At 39.2% G+C, this 27,598-nt stretch overlaps 1 protein-coding gene across 1 annotated transcript in view; it reads left to right on the top strand.

The window, feature by feature from the left end:
* Window positions 1-27,598, top strand: part of SATB2 (SATB homeobox 2) — a 125,784-nt gene that overhangs the window by 27,471 nt on the left and 70,715 nt on the right. The window lies entirely within an intron of this gene.

Genomic DNA, 27,598 nt, shown 5'->3' with positions numbered 1-27,598 from the left:
AGAAATCATTAAACCTTTTGTTCTTGTCTCCTTTGTTTCTGAGCAATATTGCTCAGGCTGAACACTGAATCAGTGCTTTAGTTCAGTAAGGGCCACGTTCTTTAATGCTTTCCATTCACTTTTTGTTGCAGGCTGTGTGCAAAAAGGTAACACTGCAGGACAGAGGTTTATTGAAGCTTTGTACTCTTCAGGGAAAGATTTGCCTGTACTCTGTCAGTGTTATAAACCAGTGACGAAATGCTAGGGAAATGGAGCCACCGGCTTTTTTGTGTCACAGCAACCATTACAGTCGTTTGGGGTGAAAAGAAAATCAAGTTCACTCTGAAAGGTCTGTGTGTGCTTGATTAAAAACTTAGACCAGTATATAATAAATTTAGATTTTTCCTGTTTCCTTTCCCAACCCCTCAGCTAAACCCATCCTCTTATAGTCCAAGAAACACTACTGGTTTTGAGTAAAACTGAGAAATGGTCTTTATTAGTTTTAATTAAAAATAAAATTTTGTGATCTCATTTTTTTTCTCTTCTTCATGAATCTGATAATGAAGCAGTGCTCTATTTAAAAGTGGGAATAAATTAGGTTAGGCTAGGTCTTCCCCTGTCCTAAGAAGGAGAATGAGGTGCAGTTAACAGCCTGCTAGCTAACAAGCTAAATATTTAAACACTCAGTAGGATGAGCAAAGCTTGGTGCTGGTTAACATGTTAGAGTAGCTCTTTTTTTTCCTTCTTTCCTTGTTTTTTCTCCTTTCTTTTTTAGATTTTTAAGAATATTCTTATCTGCTGAATTTTTTTTCCATTCCCTCCTCTAGATAAGGAAAGCAGCATTTTAACCCAGTGGCGTGAAGAGCTTGTCTTTTTGTTCCAGCTGCAGATTGCCCTGCCCCATCTGCCTTTCCCACAGGCACACAAAACCAAGCCCACCCCCAGCTGCTTCTTTCTTTAACCTAACAGAGGTAGGGCACATCCCCCAGATCAGCTTCTGCTTATTTAGAAGTAAATCCCACCTTTCAGAGTCCCTCGTTTGCCTTGGGTGCAGGTTCCCTGTGCAGCATTTGTGATGGCTGTGCTGCTGTAGAGCAAGCAGAGCTCTTTCTGCTGGCTGGTCTCTGGTCTGACACGTTTATCATCAGTGCCCCGTTCTGAATCTTGCTGCTCGTGTTTGGGAAAATTGGTTTGAGCATGTGGAGAGCAAAGCTGCTTGGCTCCAGGGAAGCTTGTGGTGTAAAGCAATACTTCTCAGTCCCCTTTAACCATGTAGACAAACTAAGTATGAAAGCCATTTTGGTTTTAAACTGAAAACCCAACAAAGTAGGTGTAGAAAATCTGAGGAGGCTAAACAGATGGTTTAAAATGGCAAAAGAGAGGCCAGCACACTGACCCCTTGTTCAGTGTCTTCTGTCTCTTCAGGAGAGATCCTCCTGGCAGTGACAGCAAAGGGTCTGTTCAGACAGTTTCTCACTGCTGTACATGAGCATTGTGGAAAGGACCTGGCTTTAATCCTCCTGGTCCTTGCTGGAATATAAATGAAGCTGTCAATCAGCAGCTGTGTTTGACATTTGGGTCCTTTCATACCGGTTGAATTTTACAAGGGCAATCTGCCCTCCTGCATTGTTTGTCATCAGGGGTCTGCAGCAGATTAAATGGCTGCATTTAATGGAATGGAATGGGAAAGGATGAGCAGAAGACAATGCTATTAGTGACCTCCTTTTACCTACTATCCGACTCACTGGAAACCCACTCAGAGAGTACTGGTGAAGGTTCAAATTCAAGCTATGTCTGGGAGAAGTGGGTGTGTGTACCCTCCTCCCATCCACTGAGCTACCTGATTGTTCAGGCTACATGTCTCTTCCTTTACTGGTGGAGGGCTTATGGAGGATTGCTCATACTCTATCTTTTGGCCAGTAAATACCTTTGATTTATCCAGACAATTTAAAATAATATATGTTTATACAGGTGTGATTTAAAAAAAAGGTATCGCATGAGGTTGGATAAGATGAGGTTGGGGCATTTTTCACTGTGTATTTATGGGCAATTTTACTTTCGACCTTATTCCAAATGAAAAATAATTCTTCTAGAATGAAGTAACTGTCAATAAAGCTAGAATAACCCTGGCATCTGGGGTCTGTATTTTATTCTGTTTTTACTTCCCATACTGTTTTGTATGTATAGCACCTTTGTCTTCACCTGGCTGTTTCCAAGTTACAAAGAGTTAAATTCAAACAAGCTAGGAGGAGGATGCATGTGCCAGTCAGGGTTCGCAGCTAAATTGCTTTCATACTTTGTTTTTATAATATATTTACTGCTTAGCCACATTTTGGCCTTTTTCCTTTTTCTAACAAAAATCATTATATGGTGTAGCTAGTAGATAATTCCTAATTTTACAGAGACAACACCATGCTAAAAATGTCCTTTGGCATAGGGATCGTTAACTGATGGCAATTTGTCTGCCTTTCTGAATATGTTTTTCTTCGATACCAGCTATAGAATCTATGAAATAATCTGTGGGGGAAAAGTGTGTTTATCTTGTGTTGAAACTGAGGATGGACCAAATGCTTGAAGAAAAAAATCTATCAAATAATGAGCTATAGATAATACTGTATTTTTTCAAGATCCTGGAAGGAGATGCTTAGGCAGTATTATGTGGCAGTCAGCATGAGAAAATTGGCATTTCGTGAAATGCTACCGCAGAATGTGCTTCAAACATCACTATTTATGGATTATATACATGGATTTATATATCCATGTATATAGATAAGATCAATTACATAGATTTAAGTGTTGATGATGTGTCTAAAAGCTACACACGTTACAAACATAAAAGTTTCCTTTTCTGTGGCATAACCATGGAGAACGAGTCTTACTTTTCTCAATCTGAAAGCTGTATTTGTTTGAATAATGAAATGAAGAGTGGTATTTTGTTAGTGATTATTAATAGAGTATTATTAATATTTTATTGTGATGCTTTCAAATAAAGGACTGCACCTACTAGGGTTCTTTTAGGGGTTGAGGTTGTTTATTTTTTTGATATATCTATTAAAAGAGCAGAGCAACACCATATATTTGCATTTTCTGATCACTAAAAATCCTCCCTACCATAAAAATGTGTATGTGAAATTGAGAACCTAATTAAAAGATTAACAGCATGTACAGTAATTTACCCAAAAGGCATGTGTTAATTTGTTAAAACACTAAAGATCTTTATGCTTTCTTTTTTTGATGCTATCAAAATATTTTCCGTGGAACTGGTTGAACCTGGTCTCTTCATTATAAATTCTTCTGCAGAGTAAGACAACTTAATTTCATATCTAATTGCGTAAGGAATTATAAATTATCTTTTCTAAGAGACCTATGACACTAAAACACAGAATGAACAAATAAAATGGATTTGTTCTAGTACAAATGAAGATATATGGCAGTATTTTTATTACAGACAACATTTGTTTGGGCTGAGTGTATGAATATTTTACAATAAGATGCAAAGTGCTATTTGTCGAGCAGTCATTCTAGCAATGCATCTTATGGTGTTTTTCAGCTAATTGCCACGAAGAAACCCAAATCAACAAAACCCAGGCCCACCCATAAAATAAAATCCTATGCAGAATGAGATAAATCTGTTCCAAGGGAAATACATTTTATGTGCATTTATAAAAGTGGGATATGCTTCTTGGATCAAACATACAACTTTTCTTTTGTTCCCAGAGGAAAGACCTGTTGATTCCAAAAGTGTGCTTTAGCTCAGCAAAAAAGTGACTTGCTGCATGTAAAATGATTTCCAGCTAGGCAAGAGATGCTGTAGTGTAGACTGGAGCACACAGGTGAAGGATTTCATGTCTGGTTTCTCTTGGGCGTGATGTATAGAACAGTTGACTGGATGTGGAGCATTTTCCTGATGCAAAGGGAAATGTGGGTCCTGTCCTGGCTCCATTGGTGTCACACAACCTGAGGGGTTGCCATTCTGCTGCACAATTAAGATGTCCCTCCCTCCTGGGGACTTGTGGTGGAATCCTGAACAACTCTGCCCTCCTGCCTTGAAAACACAGGAGGTTGTCTTTTGGAAACAACAGAGTGTCAAACAGTACCAAGTGACATCGTAATCTGAGAACTGAATATTAACATTATGGCAGAATTCAGTAGAAACTGGTATTTATTGAAGATTTGTCTTTCGTAGCTTCTTATAGAATTGTATTCTGGCATTGAAAGTTTAAAATCTTTTATAGTACATTTACTATTTTGTACTGCCCTGTGTCAGTGTTGGTGCCAAGGCTGTTTGAATGTTGCTGAACGTCTGTTTAACCAGCTTAGATTAAACCCTAATAATTATTTAGTGCAAGGAACAAATTAATATTACACTGATCTTTGGAGGGTTGAATTAATAAATATATCACAAGGATTAGTTTGAAATTGCATAATAGAGATGTTCTTTTATTTATTTATCCAGAAGTACTTTCATTATGAAGTTTACTAATACAGAGCTGCTTCTGTTAAGCTGATTGTTATTCCTAGATACTAAAAGATCAATGCCAAATTGTCTAAATCCCAATGTATTGATGGATTTGTGAGTTTTCTAGAAGGGGGCCAAAAGGGTAGTATGTCACTTCATAAAGGTGAGTAGGAAAGAAATGTAATAATTTTAGCCAGAGAGCTTCTATAGTCTCTTTTGAGTGGTATGAGACAAAAAATTCAGCATTTATGGTGAAATGTGGATTACCCTTTAAAAAAAAATTATGCCTTATAATCCAAAGTGGTTTCAGTAACAAGGTTAAGGAACACTTTTGTAATCATACAAACATGAGATTTTTTCCCCCTTAGCTTTCTGTAGCTCTGTATTAAAACTTTATTTTGCAAGAACTTCATATGCTACACAGTTCCGAGTGTGTATCAGTACAGGTAAGTAGGGAGAGAGAAAGCAAAAAAGAAGAGAGAGAGGTTTTTCTATGCTCTGTGTAATAGCAATATCATGACTTTGTGAGGGGCAGCAGTGTGATTTTTGGTAGTGTAGTAAGCACCAGCACCAGGTCACTGAGGTCCAGCAAATCCCTGTCCCACTCTTCTCCTTGCTGTCCAAAGTTGGGATGCAGTTGCAGGTACAGCTGTAGCACTGGCATGGCTCTGTGATGCCCCAGGGTTGCAACATCAATTTTGTGGAAGGAGGGGCTGCTACAGAACAAAATTACCATCATACATCTTCAAGGCTTCTCCTGAATCCTTATCTTTTTTTATCTGGGTCTCTTGTGCACAAACTCACATTTTGCATGTAAATGTGAAGGAGATGGAGAAATCTTAGCTGCAGATGGGGGGGAAAAAAAGCCTCCAGTGTCTTCATATTTAAAAAAAAATCCAGAATTAGAAGGAGATAAATTTATGTAACCTTTGCACCATAATAATATGGCAAGACCTGACACAAAGCCATAAGGCTGTTTTCACAGATTGAGTTGTCTGGAAATTGTGCAATGCTGTTTAAATAGAATGTCTTTTAATAGCTCACAAGAAATTAAAAAAATACATTAAAAAAGTCATGTTTTCACCAAGGATTATGTGATGGCAGTGTTAACTCCAGTGCAATTAATAGACAGCATGTACTTTGTTTTCCTTTGAGTGCTTAGCGTTTTCTCTAGATTTTATCTGGTCACGTATCCAGGAACTTGGTATGGATGCAAGCTGCTGTTAATTGAACTGTATTTGGGACTATTAAAACCATTATATGTGCAGTATGGCAGGATGTGTATCTCAATGTGCATTTGCAGCAATGTCACTGTGGCATGGTGTATCCTGTAGCAGATAGGCAGCCCCTTGTCCATATATTTTTAGATACAAAACCTAATTGGTTTATGACAAAATAACTTCTTATATTGGCATAGCATTTATCTTCTACAAAACCTGCAGTTATTTTCCCAGAACAGTTGGGAGGTGCAGTTTGTCACTTAACAGGGAGAAAGATGGAATATGTTCTAATTTTGTAATGGAGCATGGGCCCATTGAGTCAGGCCTTGTGTCGTAGGAATTTCTCTGTATAAAGGGAGGCTGGTTTCCCTGGAGGTCCTGGTTTCCCCTATCTCAAGCACCTACTGAATGTCTTTTTACATCCAGCTAGTTGTATGATGTAGTATTTGGAGGGAAGAAGATGCTGTTTTATAGGAGGACTGATCAGTTCACGTCTGGAAGCAAAAAAAAACCCCTTACTTCTGTGCTTGATAGATTAAGTCTTTTATATAACATGTTTTATAGCAAAAGGGCTATGTTTGTACAGAAGGAGGTGCCAGAACGCTAATAGAACTATAGTAGCTCATCTGATGGGTGGGACAGATTTCTGTTTGGAAAAAAAGAATTAACCCCGTGTGGGAGTGTAATCTTTGGCATTGTTAATTCTTGACATTTTGTTTCCCATACTTCTGGGGCTCTTGATGAGGGGAGCTTCATCTTCTCTGTAAAAATTTAATTTGTAAAGATTAAAAAAATATTCTTAGAGGATTCCATCAGAAGCTTGTTAGCATGATCCTGTCTTTGGCATGAGAATATGGAAGAGAAAAGAATCCAAGCATTTTAATTTGCTGGGAACAAAAAGAAGCTGGTTGGTAACTTTGGGATGCAGTCTTGCTCTCTGAAGCACATTACTTTGCGGGCATGCAGGCATGTGACAGTGTGATCCTACATGGGGCTTGGTTGGTTTCAAACATGCCTGGGGCCTCCTGTGGCCCTTTTGTTATTTCTCAGCCTTTGGCCCCGAGTGCTGGTGGGGGATGTGTGGAGATGGGGAAACAAGAGAAATGGATATTAGAATTCAGTAGCAGATTTAAATTAAGCAGAAACCTCAGCATGTTATAAACTTGTAAGGCTATATATACACTATGGCATGTGGCTGGACCATAGTTATGCTCAGCAAACCACTGAGTATTGTAGGACAGTTCATACATTTTCTAATTCTTCCCAGAAAAAAGAGGATTTCAGTACTAATACCTTGTTATCATATTTCTAACTATTGGCAGCAAAGCAATTTGAACTTTCAAAAATAGCAGATTAGGTATTTCCTTAAAACTATACATACCATTTAGCATCTTACAGATGTTCTGGGAGAACAGCACAGGGATTGACAGAAACTGGGCCTGAAGGTGGCTTAAGGGAGCTAACAGAGTTTAGGGAAGGTTATGGAAAAGCTGTGCTTTCCAACAGATGTACTGTGAGGGGAGGTGGGAAAGGACCCGCAGTGCCAAAGCAGGAACTGCTCATCACAAACATGACTTTTTCAGCCAAGAGGAGTCCAGGCTGACAATGTCATTTGGAACTTTGCATCCTTAGTAGGAGGAGTTAAGAACAGGAGTGAAAAAGCTGGTAGTAATAGAGATAATGTCCTGACCTCTTAAAACATAAGCATGCCTATCTCCTCACAATGGTGGAAACTGAAATCAGGGTTCTGCTGAAATTGTAATAAGGCCAAAAATTAAACTAGAAAGTTTTGACTTGGTGTGAAGACTAAGTGAAATAGAAAAATTAAATAGGCATCTGGTGCTGTGATGTAGGGTCCAAAATCAGCTCACACATTGCTGTTAGTTCATAGTTGTTGATGCTGTAGCTTCAATAAGGGATCCTTTACTAGAAAATTAAGCCATGTTTTCAGTTACAGAACTGTAAATAAAGTCAAATGCTTCTGAAGTCAGTGGAGTTTTTGATTTCCACTGATGCAGTGGAGGGCAGAGGTTGAAACATGATTTATGTTTCCAGTTGTATTTCAAACTTGTTTTATATGAAGAAGTAAATAATGTGTTTTGAGGTAGGTTGGGATCATAGGCAGCCCAGGTTGACATAATTTAATGTATATTAGTATGTGGTTACTGATCCTATACTCGATGGTTTGCAAAGAGCTTGTTTGAGGTCTTCCATCCATGTAAGTTTTCATCTGTATCCTAATATGGAAAGCCAAACACAATACAGCTATTCTTGAGTGAGTTGTTTAGCTACAGGAGATACAGGCAAAAGCCATTTTACTACAGAACATTTTTCCTTCCATGAAAGCCATCCTTTCACAGAATACTTTCTGTTTAATTATATTCAAAGTAATTTAATTGTTATTTCTAATATATCATCAAAATTTGGATTTGGGTTCTTGCTTGCTTATGTGACTATCTGAGACAGTGACTAAGACTGGGATAAAAAAATAGGGATTGCCTGTAGGAGTCCTCTTACCACTTCAGAGTCACGGAGAAAGACAACCTGTGTCCTCAGAGGCCAGAAGTGTGGAAACTCTTTAAGACTGAAAGTAAGGAGCCATGTGTGTCTTAATATATATAAAATTTTATTTGCTTTCAAGTACTTTCCTTAAAATTGGAGGAAGGAAAAAGCTGCAGAGTGTTGGGAGACACATGAAGCCTGGGGTTAAGAACCTTAAAGTAGGGTAAGGTGTTGCTGTAGTTGTGTGTGTATGTCTGTGTTTGATTGAAGGTGGGGATAGCAAATATTCACTGTTCTGGCAAGGACTGAGAAATTGGTCTTTAACTTGACTAATATGTATGTGTATGTAGGAAGGTTTTAAAAGAAGGGGAAAATAGTTGTTAATTTGGGCTATTTTTCGTTGAAACAAGGAGAAATACAGTAACTTTTTGTTTCCAGAGAGCTTTTTAGAAATATTAATTCAAATTAAGATTCATATATTTTGTGAGGTTTTCACGTAGGGTGGAAAGCAGGGTACCTTGTCTGACTGCTTCTATAAATCAAGATGGTGCCTTCTCTTCCATGAAGCTTAAGGTAAAAGAGTTTTAAAGCCCAAGGTTGTTAGTACTTGTCTGTAGACTTCTAAATAATATGCAAGAGATTTTTATTTGATTAACTCTTTTTAAAAAAATTATTAACAAGGTGCTTATGGATAAACAGTCATCAGAAGCTTTAGAAATTGTGGGAGATTTGATGTCATATGATGTCATTACAGCAATTCGCTGCATTGTAAAACTTCAGAGCAACCACTGCTGTACCACCAGGGTGAATAATGGAGCATTCATTCACTCCTACCAAATCCCAACATCAGATATTCCACAGGCTCTCTTAAAACAGAAATTGTGCCTGTAGGAGCATGTACTGAGAAGTAATGTTTTGCAGGGTATAATCAGAGTACCTCAAAAAGAGTGGTAGATATTTTAATTCCCAGAAGTTGTTGTGTTAAAACTGTAGGAAAGAGATTCTTTGAGGTGAAGGCTCTTCTTATGGAAGCAGCTGGAAAAAATCTTGGCTATCTTGTGAGGAACTGGTGAGAAGGAGCACTAGAGGCCAAATGCTGCTTGCTTATACCATCCTATGTTTGGGGTAGTGCCAAAGACGAGTGCTTTCCCTGCTGCGACTGGGCTGGGGGAGTACATCTCTGAGGGGCCTGAGCTACCAGTGACTCTACTCTAAACCACACATAAAACAAGTTTAGCAATCTTGGACTGTTGAACAATGATTCATTTTATAATATGACCGCAAAATGTAGCTGTGTTGGTAATGATTACTTCAAACAGCTTGAGAAGCTGAATGAGCAAGGAGAAGTTGGGATTACCCTTAGCCCTACTGAGTGTCCTTGTTGGGCTGGAGGTCAAGGCTTCCTGGTACAGCTTTTGCCCTGGGCTGCGCAGACAGGCAGGGCAGAGCTCTGCTTGCAATAGACAGACAAAGGTCTCATTCTTTAGTGGTAAATGTGCTTTAATAGCCACCACTGTATACTAATACTTAAAATGAAAGGAAATGTTAAGTCTACTCCATGTTACTTGTTCAGGATGTTAACAGCTGTATGGCAAATGCATCTAGAGTAGAGAAGGGAGAGGAAGATACAAGCAACTTTCATAGCCATCCTTTCATATCTGTAATTACATCAAGACTTAGCAGCAGTGTCATTTCATTTTGCAAAGGAGCGTGGCAGCCCTTGAAGTGAGATTTGTTGGTGTTCAATCCCACACGGTAGAAAAGGTCCATTGTGCTCTGACCTGCTTTAAAACAAACCATACTAAACCATGCATGCATACTCAGAGTCCCCCCTCTTTATAGACAACTGCCGTTTGTTGCAAGGGTTGCTATGGCAAACCAGGGCAGAAAATCCTGTCTTGATGTTAAAGTGAAATACTTAGAAATTGTAAGAAGACAGATTTTGAGAATATAAATTAATTAAATGGCAGTAATTGCATTATTGCACTATCTTGCCAGCAAAATAGCTATTCCTGTGAGAGTCTTATTACTGTGTTAGGTCTTGGAGCAGAGTGTAGTTTTTTAAATGTGCTCTAGGTTTTCAAAATCTGTCTTTGTGCTTTTATTTATTTCTAACTAATGATAAATAGTAGCTTAGCCTTGTAAAGATGGTCATCATCCGGTGTGATTGAGTTGTTAAATCTGTAAGAAGACTGAATAAGCATTTGCAGTTTGGGCTTTAAACTGACAGAAATAGCTAACTATAACCTCACCAATCTGGCCTACACAGCTGCTGGATAGTTCGCTGGTTTGAAATCATTGTGTTTGGATTTGGACAGGAAATGTTGCGTTTCTTCCAGATAGAAGTCCTACAGTGTCTAATGAGCCTTTTGCTCCTTGGCTGCTGGAGGTACAAAGTGTCAGGCAAGAAGGAGACTTCTATGGTACATTACTTCATTTGAGAGAAAAAGGAAAAAACCAAGGCTTTTTTTTGTTGCTTGTCTTATTCAGCCCGCCCTGTCCTGAGTACTTAACAGGTCTGATCTTACTGCAGTTGTGCCCTTCTTCAAATCAGCAATGAAGTGATGAAGAATAAGCTCCAGAAACAGAACTGATAAAATGGATGCTACCTAGTGTCTTTTTAGTGCAATTAGAAAAGCTGCTTGGACTTTTTTTTCACTTTAAATTCTGAAAACAAAACAGTTTTCTCTCCTTATATCTGTAAGAGTTACTCACTTAAATTTTTACACATACAAGCATTTCCTTACATTTTTAAGTGGGTCTGTGTTATTGTCCTTTGATAATATTTGGGGAGAAATGAAGATTAAAATGCTTGTTTCCCACATCTGACATAGGAGATTCAGATTGAAAAGGAGAAAGAAAACAAACCACTATATAGAAAAAGAAATGAACAACGTTTTTTGAAGATGCACTACCTAGGACCATGAAGAACCTCACTCAGGGTGCCCTGGTGAGCGAAGTCCTTTCTGTAGGTGTTCTCCAAGCATCTCTGGTCTTTGCTCTGTTGATCTCAGTTGATCAATCAGCCTCTGCTTGGTTGAATGCGGGCACGGGCTGGTGGCTCTGTGTTGGTTATGCCAATATCGCCAGCCTTATGAATTGACCATCTGCTGTTTGCTTTTGTATGCACTTAAAAATCGGGCAGGAAGAGCACTGGCAGTAGCCTTGGATTAGTACCTATATCAAAGTTCAGGAACTCTAGAATCTTGTCAGTTTTGCCACTCCCTATTTGTCTTCAAAAAGTCATCTTTAGCTGTACTACTAGCACAGCTTGCTGTAGGTGGTTCTGCTGGTTAGCAGAGGTAAATACATGCTGCTGTCAAACTTCCAGAGTTCATTTTATTACCCTGAGAATGTAATTTTGTACATTCCCCTTGGAATGCCTTGGTCCCCTTGGTCCCTTTGGTTCTTGAGTAGACAGTAGACTGGCCAGTGAATCCAAAGAATGGAATGGGACAAAGCTTCTGTGTTGTGGATTGAATTTTATAAGTTTGGAAGAGGGACCAGCAGGTTCCCAAATGGGAATTTCAAAAAAGAGGAATGTAAAAATGTTTCTAACTAGTTCATGTCAGCATCTTAATCTGGAACTGGCCGTGTCTAATGCAAGATGCTTTTCATGCCATTATGTTTGCCAGCTACCTCTTAGACTAAGGCATCTGTAGTGATTCGAGAGTTCAACTTTGTGCTAGAAAAACGAAGGCACTTGTGCAATATCATTAAAAGCTGAGCCAATTTTTTTTTAATATTACTTACTTGAAACCACTGTCTTTCCTAGTATTTTGTGAGGCATTTTTCTTCCTTGTTGCATTTGTTGTTATTCAATTGAGGGATTTTTCAGTGTGTTACTTACCTTAAAATGTTCTCATTTTCAAGGATAAAATTAAGGAGTTGTGAAAACCTGGATATTCTAATGGTCACTAGTGCAGAGATTAGTTGTAGATGACTGTGTGCTTCGAAAAGGAGTTTTGTATTCACTTAACAACTTTTCTTAAAAATGACAACTAAATAATTTTAAAAATACAAAAAAGGTTAATTGAAAACTACTTTTTAATATGTGTTGCAGTCATTCCTTACTGGTAAACATATGCATAAAATGTTGTGGCTTCAACCACAACATTCATGTTTATTAGATGTGTTTTTATACTGTCTCTGCATTGTAAATGAATAATAGTTATCTTAAATGCTGTATTTTTACTCTATGGTTGCAACCACAATTAAACAGATTCCCTGTGTGGAATTATATACCCAACTACTTCCTCCCAAGATATTTTTAAACTTTTTGCCTGAATGATGTGCATTATTTTATTTACAGCCCATAATAATTATCTGGAAGATATTAGTTATTATGTCAGTCCAAGGTGGCACTAAGTCCTTTCCTTCTCACAATTAACAGAATAATATTTGTGTCAGAGGTGGGCAGGGATATGGACCCCAGTTAAATCCTAGCAGACATGTCATTATCGTAGCAGGGGAAAGCAAAGGAGCAGGTCCCTCCCTGGGTGAAAGCACCGGGAACAAACGGGTGGCTATATTTGTTTTGGCAGGCTGAAGCTGTTGTGAGCCTGCAGTCCCAGCCAAAACCAAGTGAGCTTGGAGTTGACTTGAGCTGTTTCTCAAATGTTTTTGTGAACTCTCACTTTTTTTTTTTTTTTTTTTAATTCCCCATGTTGTTTTAATTATATTTCTCAGTGCTGGGAACATCACACTAGATCTTCTGTGTTTTGGTATTATTTGTGAGAAGATTTCTCATCAGCTAATAGCAGTTGTTTAACAAAAAATCTTCATTGGTTAGGGTAAAATCTGAGCTCAGATGTGTGATCACATAAGGGAAAATTCCATTGAGACTTGGAGTGGAATGAAGCCCCCTCCTTAATACTTTTGTCTAACATATGTCACTGTATTAAAAATAATTACTTTGGTTCCTTAGAGGGGAAGAAGAAGGGTTTTTTTAAAACATGGAATTCTATATTGAGTAGGCAAATAAACTCTTGAGATTGCTTTCATTGGAAAAGGATATTTTAAATGGTACCTTTTACTTGAACGTTGGCCAGTTTAATTTAGATTATTGCTTCTGACAATTAACCTCGTGTTGGGCTGCACTTGTCTCATTAGCAATGTGGTGAGTGATGAACTTGGATCCATGAGGGCTCAGCTCTCACCTGGGAAACTCCCTCGCCAAGGCTGTGCCACTGCTTATTAACAAAGTATTAACAATTTATTAACAAATCCACCTCAAAGCCGTCTCTGGAGGGCTGGGACTGGGGGATTAAACAAATATATCAGTAGTCTTTTAAAATTCTTAGAATATTTTTGCCAAGAGAGAAAGTTAAACAGCAGAGGAGGCACGGACATAAGTTTAAAAAATGTGTTGTTTTGAGATGATTTGGTTTTGGTGTTTTCCTTTTAAAACTTTTTGTAGTTTGAGACAGAGTTCCACCTTCAAAATTTATCTGCTTAAAAACAAGTTTTTAAATAAAAAGGGAATAGCGTGAGAGAGAGTAAGAATATGGCTAAATAATTAAAGATTAAAATTCTTAAATTCTGTTTGAATGTAATGCTTCATCTGCCAGGAAATGATCAGTTGATTTGTTTTTCATTTAAGCAAACCAGTTACACAAGTTGTGGTTTTATGAATTGATTCTCTCTCTTTTTCTCCCCTGATTTTTATCCACCAAAGCAAGATATCTGTTACTTTTCACAATCTGCTGCTCTGCATTATACAGGGAATATTCTGAAATAATGTCATCTTTTGGTGGTGCTTTGGCAAAAAAAAGGATTGAACATAATTTTGTGCAATAGGAATAATGACTTAACCAACTTTGTATAGCTTGAAAGCTTCTGATATAAGTATTGTCATAGAATGTCCATACTCCAATTTGAAATACAAAGAGTTTTCTGGCATTTCTTGGAGAAATGGCTGAAAAAAACTTGTTTGCTTTTCAATATTTTTTTTTACTTCTTATGTGCTTTATTTTTGAGTTATAACAACAAGCTGTGTACTTGTGTCTAATTTTACAACATACATATCAAATTTGTAGTGTCCAGAGATAACACAACAACACATATCTTTATGTGCAGGAAGGGGGAAAAGTGTTAGTTCCTGAAGTAAGTTGTTGTTTTTTTCCTTTAAATGTTAATTCACTTTGTGTTATATTGTATCAGCTCCCTACAAATACTTCTACTGTGAAAATCAGTAAAGGAAGCAGGATTTAAACTTACTGCCGTGTTCTGTCCCTTTACTGCGACTATGCACATGATATTTGCATTCACTTAAAATATCACACCTGCTACTTAGAAATACTTATTTTATTGAATATCTGATATTGCATACATGACAGCAGATCCAAAGTGAATGTATCAAAAATGAGTTGTTGTGGCAGTAAAGTGGGTCATTTTAGTGGAAAAATGGAATGTTTTCCTGTCCTTGGCTGCAGTGAGGGAGGGGTGTGTGCAGCTGGCCCATTGGCTGTGCAGCCCATATGAGCACAGTGAAGAGGGCTAATGCCGAGCTGTGAATTGACTGGCAGCCATCACCATGCCTGCCTGCCCTGCTCCTTCCTCATCTACCACTGCAGCTTTCCCTGCCCTGGGAACTGCACCTTGGTGTTTTCTGGGCTGCCCCGCTCTGGATGGACTGAGCAGGCACCCTTGGGCATGGCTCTTCTGGAACAGGCATCCGTGGCTCATCCCTCTTATGGCACCTCTAGTGCTCTCTTCCTCTGCTTATAAATTTGAGTAAAATGCATGGGAAGAAGATGGGAAGAAAAGTCATGACTCAAGCCAAACAGAGTGTAACTTCTTGCCTTGGGGGTAGGAGGAAGGGATATTGGGGTTTGTGGTCTAGAGATTTATTCCTGTAGAGCTGGGAGGTGCTGGCGGTCATTCAGAGATGGGAGCAGCGAGGCGTGGGTGGGAGGAGGAAGGTGACAGTGATGTGGTCCTGAGTGGATGGGTGAGCAGGCACTGACCAGCAGAGTTGCTTGCCATGAGGGATTCTCAGACAGGGTTGTTTCATCGTATTCACTATGACAAATCTGAGGTCTGATTTGGCAGGAAAGAAAACATATTCATTGATTTTCAAGCTCAAAATTGAAATGGTTTTCTTTGTACCCAAGAAGGGCCTAAAAGGCTGTTAACAAGGTTGAGACCATTTTCTGGCTGGAGGCAGTTGCTGGTGGGGAGTTCTGCTGTCTCACTAAGGCTGAGGGAGAGTATGCATTGTTCTTGCCCATCAACCTGTCAAGCCTTCCTGTCTTTTGTGAGACACAGCAAATTCCTCTTCCTTTACTGACAGAAAACTCCTCAGCCATAATAATAGTATAATTTTGCAGTTCTGCCAAGATTGCTCAAAAGTTTTGGTTGTGATACTTAGTTACATTGGCTAATATTTTTTTTCAAGATAAAAATTACTCAAAAGACGCTTCGGGTATGACATTCCTTTTGTTTATGTAGGGCATATGGAGGTACTCACCACAGTTAATGGAATATGAAGCTTTTTGTACACTGCATACCTGGATAAAAGCTGGCTTAAGTCCCTAAATGCCCCCATTTCATTTGTAAAGAGCTTTTTAGCTTAGCCTTAACACAGAGTATTTAGATTTCAAACTCTTATCTTACTTTTTCTAAATGAAGGGCGTTCTTTAGACATCTCCAAATGAGAGGCTTCTGTGTCTTGAGTTCACATCTTTGAACATGTGACAAAAAACATTTCACCTGAGAAGTAGGTAAAGGAGGTAACAATTTGGGCCTCCAGCAATAAAATTAATCCTGGTTATGAAGATTGGGTGGACCTTAATTATCAGTATGGCTTGACTGGACAACCTCTTGAATTTCATCAATGCAACATGTTTAGTCTAGAGCAGTTTACCTAGACTAAGCCATTTCTCACAAAATCCTATAGATTCATCTCTAATTTATCAATTTTGTTTAATATTTAATTTTACTCTCTAGATTGCAGTTTTAATGGTGGGGCTGTGATCTTTTCCATCCACACTACAGTGATGACTCGTCACACTGATTGGGACCCTTACTGCATGAGCTTTTCAAATGAGTTAATCTGTGATAAACTGTAAACCAGGGTCATCACGAGAAAATGAGAGCTGTTTTAGTGCTGATAGGCCCCCCTGATTAGATTTTCATCCACCATGAACTCAGATGTCAAATGAAGAAAGGAGGGTATTTTTTTTGCTGGTTAGAAAGACTTACAATTAGTTTTAAGTGTCAATTACTATAGTATTTTAGGCAGCTCAGATTTTTAGGATAATTCTACACAGTACAGAAACATCCCCAGTCTTGTTCTAGAAGTTGTACGGAGGTCTGTAGAGTGTTTAGCACGAAGCAAAAGGAAGTTGTCCAAAACTAATTCTATAGTTCCAAAGTTTTTTCTTACTCAGAAAGTCTTTATTCCTTTGGTGTGCATACCTGTCTTAAGACCTCCAATATGAAACAACCAGTAACACCCCATGCCTCCAAATGAACAGTAGGCTTTGGGGGAGTGAAAAAGACTTGTGTTAAGATGCAGATACCCACAGTGCAACCCATGTCCCACCACCTGAGTGAGTGCCAAGAGCAGAGAGTAGATCCTGGCTGTGGGAAATGACTGTGTCGGCAGGAACCAGATTGAGGCTTTTCCTCCAGGGTGGCCTTTGAAATCAATCAGATTGTGAAAACGATAGACTTCCCAAAGCTGCCTTGGTGTGTTGGGCTAGTAATGCTCCCTCAGTGCTGAGGTCTGCTCTGGTTCCCTGTGCCAGTAAGGAAAAGAGAATATATCTGGATTATATGAGGGCTGTTCAGCCTGTTCTTTGAGGAGATGTATGCAGAGTCTTCATCTTCCTACATACGACTTTGTGAAGTAGGTATTTATATCTTGTTTTCTCCTATGGCATGATACTATTAGTTGAAATCCCTAGTCAGATACTCTGTATTTGTGGTACAGAGGAGATTGCTGGCAGCAGTATAGGTTGTGCCTTATGGTGAAATGGTATCTCTGATAGATTCCAGGGATTTTCCAGTGCTGGTGCCATGTTCTGAATAAGGCATCATCCCACTGTATCTTTCTTTAATTATATTCCCCCAAAGTGGGAATGGGCTTCTAGATTCCTTTTCTGCTTTTGCACGTAGAAGCTGTGCATACGTGGGCCCCAGACACCTGGGGCTTTGGGAGATGATTAGAAATGACAGTTTTTCCTCCCTTTTCTCTTGAAATATCACCCTGCAGCATTTTTTATCTCTTTGATTTGAACATGAGGTAGAGTTTAGGAAAGAGAAAGAAGTGGTGAGAGGAGGTACTAAAACTCTACGCCATCTCACAAGGGTGTTCACAGTGCCGCCAGTGCTTGAGGCTTGGAGAGTCTGTCCATGAAATCCTCACACTGGTTTTGGCTGGGATGGAGATACTTTTCTACATAGCAGATCCACAATTTCTATATGTGGTGATTACGTGACAATCTTAGCTGCTACTAGAGAAGTGGGGAACTGGAAATGCTTCTGAGCATGATGTGTGTGTGCAGCAAAGTTACAGATCCAAAATGTTAATAACTCTTTCCAGTCTTTACCATGTGCACAGAAATTTATAATTTAAATTAAAAAAATAGTTATTTCTGTCTTTCTATTTTTTGTTCTCTTCTTCACAAAATGACTAACGTGAAGTTAAAATGCTAATAGGATCCAAAAAGGATCTGGTGGCTTTGTAAGAAAATAGGTTCAGTTCTAGGAAGATGTGGGCTAAGAAAACAAATCTAGGTTCATTTCAGCATTAATGTGGGCTCATCAACAGTACAAGGGAAAACTGTTTTTTCTGAGTCTGGTAACAGTTCCTGCTTGCTCTGAGTCATCTCCTCTAGTGGTGAACTAGTCTTTTTTTTTCTGCTTTTGTTTTCTGTTGATAGGAAATGTAACATAGTTCAGTAACCAGCAGAGCTTTATTTAGACTTGTCAGAAATGCAGAATTTTTTGGTCTTCCTGGGAATAAAAGAAAGAGATGGGGGACTTGAGATCAGATTATCAACTGAAATAAGTATCAGTAAAGGAAAATTTCTTATTTAATTTAATCAAATTCATCTGAATTTGCAATGCTGTGCAAACTAAGAACTAGGGTTATTAAAATGTATTTTGAAAAGAAATATTATAACCTTAAAGATACTATTTCCTATCTCTCTCTAGTTGATCAATTTGTAAGGCAAGGGGGAGTTTTAGTCCCTTACCTTCTACCTGTTTGTGCTATGAGTGAGATCTGAGCCTGAGTATCAACAAACAGTGCCTGTTCTTAAATATACATATGCATGCAGATTTTCATGGATACTTCTGCTTCCATAAAAATTTTTCATATAAAAATGCTAAAATAGAGGTGTTACTGCCTCCCTTGTTAACTGCTTCGTGGTGGAATTTGTTCTTAACTGAATGTTATTAGAGACACTGGGATTAAGCTTGTGGATATTTTTTGATCCTGTATGGATCTGGCTGTACTCTTACAGTAAGGCAGCTACAAAGAGCAGAGGGTTTCAGAGTTGAATGGCAAAAATTACAGCAACTGTGTCTTCACTTACTGCATTCATGTTGAATTAGTGGAAGCAGTCATTTGAGATTATCAGTAAAGTCCTCAATCCCTCTATTTCCTCAGCAGTACTTGCTTTTCTGTCCTGATAGTTAGATGCTGCCCTACTAGTTTTTCAGTTGTTCATGTTGTTTTTTTCTCATAGAAGTCAAGAACTGAATGTCTGGTGGGAAGAAAGAAAAGACAGAAGGCAAACCAAAAGTAGTAATTTAGTGAAAAAAACATTCTGCTAGTCTTTATACAGAGTAAGGAAAACCCCAAGACACAAATCTTAGACTAAAGAGATTAAGCTGTTAAACTACATAGGCCAGAATATGAAACTGCATTAGTTTAGGGGTTTGTTTGTGCAGCACAGCATGCTGTACGCCCTTATTTTTCTTTGGACTTGAGACCCATGAATTTTCAAATCTACTTGTAGTTGACTCAACACAAAGATAGTTGGCTACTGTATGTTTGCAGTCTGAGCCAGACTTTCTGTGCTCTCTGTAGCTGTTGCTATGAGTGGGCAGGATATTCAGATTCATACAAGGCCAGATAATGTCTGTAGGCTTAATTCTAAGCTTATTATCCTCTACAATGTCCTGTTAGCAATGCTCCTTTATAACCTTTTATAACCTCTAAAATGTGTTTTATGTATTCAGCTGCAATGCCACGTTTTTGTGCTGTTTCCTCTGCTCAGTAGACTGACTTCCCTTGTGAAGCTTATAGGCAAGCATTGAAGCTGGGTGAATTCGAAGGAGTTAGGGGCATTGGCATCTTTTTAAAAACAGATGCAGGGTTTTCCCCAAAGAGAGAGAATGTCTTCTACCTCTCCTCTTATCTATTGGGAAATACATAAAATTCAAGAAAGGCTTCAGGAAGGTAGGGACCAAAGGCTGTCTGCCCAGATACCCTGTTTTTGCTGAACGTGTCGTGAGGCAGATTGTCTTGGTGGCAATGGGCTGGCAGAAAGCTGACAAAAAAGGTTGGACAGCAAATGTTTGTGCAAAGCTCTGGTCCTTTCACTCATGTGCAGCCCTTCATAGGTGGTGAGGTGGCAGTACAGTCACCTGGTCCAAAATTTGTTGTGAGATGATCCCGACATTGTTTATGGCCGTTCAGGAACATGTGCAGTGGAGAAAAGCACCACCTGTTGAGTACACTTGCATTCATGTTTCTTAGCAACTGAGGCAACTGCACTAAAGCCCCAGTTCTCAGTCTGTAAGGCTGAGCTGGAAGCCCACTGCAGGTCCCCACTAGCTGTATCTGCTTATGTTGGCTCCCTGGGAGGCCCTGAATTAGAGACAAGTCCTGGTACCACACTGGGATGGCAGAGGAGTAGCACATTTGGCCAGGGACCCTGGGACTCAAGGAGAGACAGCTGAAGTCCAAAACAAGAGGAACAGCTATGATTTAAGATGCCAAAGCAAACCTCTACTCATGGCAGCAGGTAAAGAAGATCTTTGATCAAGGAAGAAGCTGAGTTGTGACACTCTGGGTTTCCAGGGTGTTCAGCGGGCACTGCTCCCTGGGAGGAGGCACAGCCTGTGCTCCTGGTGTCCCAGGGCTAAGCTAGGAACAATCTTACCTTTAGAGCACAGATTGCCCAAAAGGCAGTAATTTCATGTAGAACTGGGTGAGTGCCCTGCTCTGGGCATTATGTGGGGATGATGTTAGTGACATGCAGTGGGTGCTGCAATCCTGTGGGCATTGGGTCTGCTGAATATTACCACTGAGACTGCCCTGGGGTGAGGGTGCCTCTCAGGAAGGGCAGCTTGGTGGAGGGTGAAGCTGAACTCCAGGCTGGCAGGGTTATGAAAGACACCTGGATGCAGTAGCCTTTCTGTCATGAGTTGTCATGATTTGAAAGACTTTGTATTCTGCCCTGGAAGTGATACTTAGAGGAGTGGTTCTGTGTCTCAGATGAGAGAAGTGGGTTTCTCTCTCTTTATGCATTTTCTTGCTGTCCAAGGCAAGTGCACACTTAGCCCAAAAATGACAAAAGACAGATATTATGCAGGACTGAATGTAGTTTTCCTCAGTGGAGGTGGTAGTTTTATAAGTAATACAGGAAATGTAAAAAATACTTCAGAATCACAGAATATTCAGAATATTCTGAGTTGGAAGAGACCTGCAAGGATCATTGAATCCACTCTGGAAACTTAAGTGAATGGCCCGTTGTCTTGGTTTTTTTTAGTAGTACTTCCTGTGCTTCCTTGCCCTTCTATTTATTTGTGGTATTCCTGTTCTATCATATAACAGTTTTAAAAATAATCCCCTGAAGTAAATAACATCAATTTTTTTTCCTGTTTCCTTACCAATTATTGACTGTTTTTTCAAACTGAATAGAGGTTGGAAAATTAAATAAAGACTTCCAAAATAACAAGCTCCAGAAAATTTTATTTAATTTGTGGGTTCATTCTGTTCACTCTCTCTTCCCCCACCTCATTTTTTCTTTTTTTTAAGAAGATCTTAATTAATTTAGTCTAGTAACTTAGTGCCTATATTAAATTAATCTAATAAAAGTCAGGGTCCTCACATAATGTTTCCCAAATGTGAAGCAGCATCTATTACATAAGGCACAATCTTTTTACTGTAAAATGTAAACCCGATATGTGGAATTACAAGCCATTAAACTGTTTAGTGTATGTTACTTAAGTCAAATACTTCAATACAGTCATGCTGGAGGAAAGGAAGGGGCAATGCTCACATTCAGAAAATTTAAAACACAAAACCAAGCTTCATGTATCAAAATGATTTTCATCTATTAATGTACTCTGATGTTTGGCATTAAATCTTGTAACACTAACAGTCTTTCTATTGATGGCTACACCCATAATTCCATAAATTTTTTAATATATAATCATATAAATATCATATGTAGCAATGTAATTGCATAGTCTATATTAAAGTCTGTGGACTGATAGAGATGTGCAAGCCAGAAAGTGTTTAAATTGACCGGCTCATAGATGTGTTGTTTTGTGCTCAAAACCATCACTGGTACGCAGAGTTTATGAGAGCATTTTTAAACAGCGAGAGCAAAGACTTCCAGCAGCAGCAGTTCAGGGGGCTTTGTGCTTGCAGACCTTTGTGTGGCTTGGCTGTGTTTTCCCCTTGGGTGAAGGTCACACTTTTGTGCAGAGCCCTGAAGTTGCACAAGTCTCATGAGCTGGGGTGGAGCATTTGTCATTCGGGGGTTGTGGGTGTTCCTGTTGATTTGTGGCTGTGTATATCACAGTGTAATCACATAGTTTATTCCTGCTCTCTCGCTGAATTATTTATTAAGGCCTGAAATGAGGAAGGAGGGGGATTCTTTTGTATTGGCATAAGCATAGGATTATGTTCACTATGTGCTTTCAATCACTACATCACTGATATGTCAATTGGCAGAATACAGTCTACCTCACATTTTAGGATGTTGCAAAGTTCAATGAATTAATATTTTTTAAGTGCATTGGGACCCTCTGACGCAAGATGCTTTAGAAGTATGGGGGGAGTATTCTGCTGATTATTTTTCCCATCTATTACCCCAATGTGTCATTGATTGAAATTCAGTAGAATAATATTGGCACCCTTATAACAATGGGCAAAGGCAGTATTTTATTTTCTTAGATTTTCCAAAAAGCTAGAAAAGACGGCTCAATAATATAATACAAAATTAATATAATCAGTTTATCTTCTGGTAATTTTTCCTGTTACTTTTTCATCCTTTCTGCTTGAAAAGTTGTTCACTTTGCTGGATTAACAGTAATAACTACAAATTATGGCTTTATGTTGTTACAGTGTGATGATATACTACAGCCAGTGTAGAGGTAAGAAACACTGGTTGAGTTGTTACGTACTGCAGGGTAGTGATTTTCTGCATCTGGTTTATGAATAAATAATTCTTTGTAGTTATTACATGGGACAGGCAGTTTTCAATTTCTGTAGAAAATACAGTTCAACAAAAGAAAATTTCATGCTAAAGCATAGGGACAAGATTCCTTTGAAGGGGATAAACAGAAGCAGTCATTACCACTGCATGGTGGTAGTGGTAGGAGCCTATCCATTTTGGAAGGAAGGTCTGCAATAGTGGCTGATAAAGAAATGGCTTGGTGGTCCCAGAAGTGGGGTTTTTATTGGGTGTCTCTTTGAGGTCTTTCATTTGGAGCTGTAAAAGAAATCAGAGGTGCTTGGGTGTTAATGCTAACCTGCAATTTCTCCTGAGTGTCTGTTGTTTTGATAAGAGCTGCTGTTGAAAAGCACGATGTTTGATCAAAACTACTTGATTGAATTCACAAGGCAGCAGCAAATGTTGGTTGTGTTCTTCTACCAGCCTTGTATTTGCAGTCCACAACTCTCAGGCTGTGGTCCTGGGATCCCTGAGATGCAAGGAAACAAATTCTAGGACACTTGACTAGGTTTAACCATGGCAGATTAGCATTTTTTAAAAATTACATTAATGCTGCATATGCATTTGCATTAATACTACAAGTATCCATTTAAGTTGTAATTCAGGTGTGCTCATAATTTGAAATCGAGAGTATAGCCATGGTGGGAGCAGGGGATGGTTTGAAGGGAGCCAGTGACAGGGTATGCTCTGGTACTGTTTGCTCTGTTTAGCCACAAAAAGGAATTTGGAAAATGCCCCATTTGAAGAGTTTAATTTTACAGCAGTGATGTATTGGAAGGTACCTGAGGTGCTCCAGTAATTGTTACGGGGTTATCCAGATTAAAAGTTACCTGTGCATGTGAGTGGGAGATGCAGGACCTGGTCTTCATTCCATTTAGGACCTATTCCATTGTCATAGCCAGACTGTGATATGTACATTCTAAAACCCAGATGTGGCATTCTTAGAATGAATGTGCTGTGTGGCTACCATTCCATTTGCCATGACAAATGAGGTTTCTAGTCTATATAGATGAATAATTTTCATGGCACTTGAAATTTTCACGTGAACTACATAATAATGGAAAGGGTTTGCCAGCTTAGCGTTTTTCTAGAAAGCAGCTTTCTGTTTTTAGTAATTTTATAGTCCTGATCAAAGTAGTTATTCTGGAAGTCTGCTTTAGCCCCAGCCTTGCATCCATTCATTTCAAATTTCAGTAGGGTGATGTCCTAGGAATAATCCCAGTGCTTTAGGTGCATCATTTTTTCAGGTGATAAAATAAAGCTCGTGATGATCCTGTGATGAGTTCTGCTGGATATAGAATGGATTAGCTGTGATATAGCAGGGCAAGGCTTCTGTTCAGTGTAGAGTTCTGCTCTCACTTGTGTAGTTACCACTTTCTTCTCCAAAGGAGCTGCTTTTTGAATGAAACTCAATTGGAAACATGCTGGCAGGGTGGCACATCATTGGCCTGAGTGGAGGGACAGCAGTGAATTCAGTGGTTGTTATGTGTACAGACTTGACACTTGAGCTCACAGAAGTTTGCCACTGGTGTGTTCTGCCATTCTTGTGGGTAAAGGGAGTTACACCCTTTTTACACAAAGCTACTCTGTCTTTTTTCCCTGTCTGCTTTTTGATGAAGCTGAGGCTTAAAGTTAATAAAAGACCTGACTGTAGAAGTACATGGCATTCAAGAACCAACAACCAGTGTGGATAGAGAATCTCTTCTAACATAAGTTTTGAAAAAAAACCTTTTGAGAAAACTGATGTCTTTATTGTCTTTAATTGCCTAACTGGCCTGGGCTGCATTCAGTCATTTCTTGGTGAGATGAGAGCTGTTCTACTGTATGGCCATTTCTTCAGTCTGTGCAAGCATTGAAATCTGTTAGCTCTCCCTTTAAAAAACTTTCACAGGAGAAAAGACCCAACAGATACAGGAAAGAGAGCCAGATTTGTTAACAGGAGAGTTTTGGGACTCAAGGAAGACGTATTTTTGTATTTCCTGAGCTTTCTGATCTGCTGTGCTTTATTCACACATAATTTTGAGAAGGTCTGGAGCTGACAGAAAAGCGATACTCCCAGAGAAGTAGTATGTTCATTAATAACACAGTGACCTTTCCTCATTCCTATCTCCTGTCCCAAGTGTCAGTTGTGGTAGGATAAAAGCTTAGCCAGGCCAGTTAAAGTGATTTCTTTAAAGGCCTGAGCTGTACCATTTAAAGTCAATGAGAGGAACAATAAAAAATGTGTATGTGGAAGTGACCCCTTGCTGCCACGTTGTTTTCATCTTGGGGTTGCTGTTAGGCTAGAAACATCCAGTCTGGATAAGAAGGGACCTTTTTAGGGGGAAAATTTTGGCCTGCTCAGTTTTTATTGAGTAGTCATTCAGTATGCTGAGAACATATTTGCCCAACAAGCTGGCATCATCTTCCCAAACATAGCCTAGGAGTTGCCTTAAGTACAGTGTTGGTGCCATGAGATAAGCACCTGTGAAGTCTGCTGAGGAGCTGAATGGAAACCATGGCTTCTGGCTATGGTTTGGACCAGCTTAATGTGCTCTGGAAAAAAATATTTCACACGTCATATCACACCGGCTGAAAAAATAGCATGCATCAGCAGTGCTGTAACACAGAGTAAAGGACTCTCAGCAGGTGTTAACGTGCAGAGGCACTGAGCATTATGGTAACACCTGTGTTTGTTTAAATCCAGCCAAAACAATTTCCTCTCCAGTTGTAGAGGAGGATTAAAAAAAAAATAAAAAATCTCCCTAACTTCCAGTAGTAGCAGACATTCCTGTAAAACAATTTGCATAGTATTTCCCATGGTGCACTCTGACTCCACTGTTTTTTTTTTTTTCTTTAAACACTTTTAGTCTGCGGACACCTTTAGTAACTTCAGTGCTTCCCAACCATCTCTTTGTCCTTTGCCAGCATTGCCAGGCCCGAGCACTTGCAGATGGTGTGCTCTCTGAGTGCTTTCCTTAATTGAATGAAAAATAAAGCCTCTTGTAAAATATTACCAATTTAGATGTGACTTATGGGGCACATATGATGCTTATTTTTTCAATTACATGAAAACTTGGCGGTGTTAAACATAGGAAGCCAAGTGTTCTGTGAAACTGGTATAGATTTCTGGATTTTTAGGTGATTTTGCTTTAAATTATTATATAGCAGGAGGAAGTAAAGGAAGTCAGCAGCTAAACTGTGTTTTTCCAGCATGTATTTTACGCAGTGGACCCTTGATGCTCATTTCATGACTAATATATGCTGTACTATATGCATTTCTTGTTGTCACCAGAGATAACATTAAGTAAACTATCCCCTTAAGAAAAACAGCTTTTCTTGGCAAGTGGAATATGACTCAAGGAGCCAGCACTGGAGACATACGGTGCTGTGAATGAGTGCTGTGTGTTACTCTACTGGATCTGAGTCCAGGCACTATTTATACTGCAGCATATTCAGCACCAGATTGTTAAATCTTAATACTGAAACAGTGCATCATTGAAATGTTTTTGTTCTGTTTATGTCCCATTTTCAAGCATTGGATCTCAAGCAACACTTAGTAACTTTTTGTTTCATTTGGACACTATATTTCTTTGCTAAAAGCTTCTTAATCTGCTCTTGAAGTATTAGGCCTGTCTGTACCAGTATGTTACAGTGAAACTTTGTGCCACTGAGGATGAACTAGGTCACTTCCAGCTTCTTTCAGTGTGTGGTGACAGAATGCCTTGCAAAGCATGTCGGTGGTAAATGCAAAGATTTAAGTGCTACAGAAAAGGACTTGTATTAAAATTACTTCCTCTTCAATCTGTGTAGGAGTGGGGAAAAATACTCTATAGCAGGTAGTTCATGGGCTCCTTGTATTCTGTTATTGTCTCTGCAAGAAGCTTTGTTTCACTGTTTCAGTGTGGTGGTTATCTTAGGATCATTTTTGGGAGACCAGGATAACAGGGTTTTTGTCATTTACTGCAGTTCAATTAGTTCCAGAGCTGGTGAAGAGCTGGGACTAGAAAGTGAGGAGGAGATGGTTGAGGTTTCTTGGCACCACAGCATCCTTCCAGATACCCAAGAGGAGTTCTTGGCGTGCCTGTTATCTCAGAAGAAGGAGTCTTCTCATGTATCAGTGTATTACTTTTTTCTGGCAGTTGAGTTTATGGATGCCTTTTCAAAGATCACACAGTATATAAAGAAACCTCAGAAGGCATCAGTTTGAATGAGAGAATGGTGTCTTGTAGGGCTGAGCTGAGGAGAGTTGAGTGAGCAGAACAGTGGGGCAATGGGAGCACAATAAAGGAGGAAATAAAAGCAGTAGTGGCAATAGTGCAGAACAAGACTGAACTGCTTTGCTGTCATGTAAGATGGCACTGTGGCTTTCTTTGTTTGGTGTCTTCCTGGAAGTCATTCCCGGGATTAGTCATTGTTTTTGGTGTGGGTGGGCCCTCTGTAATTGTCTAAACAGAAATAATACCTCTGCACCAAATGGTTTACCATCCAAGTTTACAGTCTTTGTGACAAGCTCATCCAGAAGAGGTGATGATCCCTATTAAAGAATGAACAGAAGTAGAAATAGAACATACAGCATTCTCCCCCGCCTCCAAAAAGCTATTTTGGATCTGTGGTCAGCAGCTTGCAGTTGTTTGATTATTTTTTTTTCCCCCACAAAGAAAATCAACTGTCTGCATAGTGCAACTTGTATCTGGGAGTGAACTCTTCCTGCTTGGTGGGTTTCTATCCACACTGGGAATCATACCATGCTTAGATTGTAACAGTGCTGAAAGCCCATGCATAGGAATTTTCCTGTTCAAGTCAAAAGTAATGCATTTATTTACTGAAGAGTTTTTGTAGACTGCAAAATCAGGGCTAGAAAGTGGTTAAAGCTTATTCTAACTTAAAGAACTAGGCTTTAGAGCTATGATGAAGGATGTGAAGGAAGTCTCCTGTGTTTCCTTGCAGTAATTTAAGAGTCAGGAACATGTCAGCAACTGTCTTGCTTAAGATTTTGAACCTATTCCTGCTCTTCTCCACTGTTTGCTCGG

This window comes from Molothrus aeneus, chromosome 7, assembly GCF_037042795.1.
Source record: "Molothrus aeneus isolate 106 chromosome 7, BPBGC_Maene_1.0, whole genome shotgun sequence".
Lineage (NCBI taxonomy): Eukaryota > Metazoa > Chordata > Aves > Passeriformes > Icteridae > Molothrus > Molothrus aeneus.
Note: the sequence above shows the minus strand (reverse complement) of the source record. Positions and strands in the feature narration are given on the sequence as shown.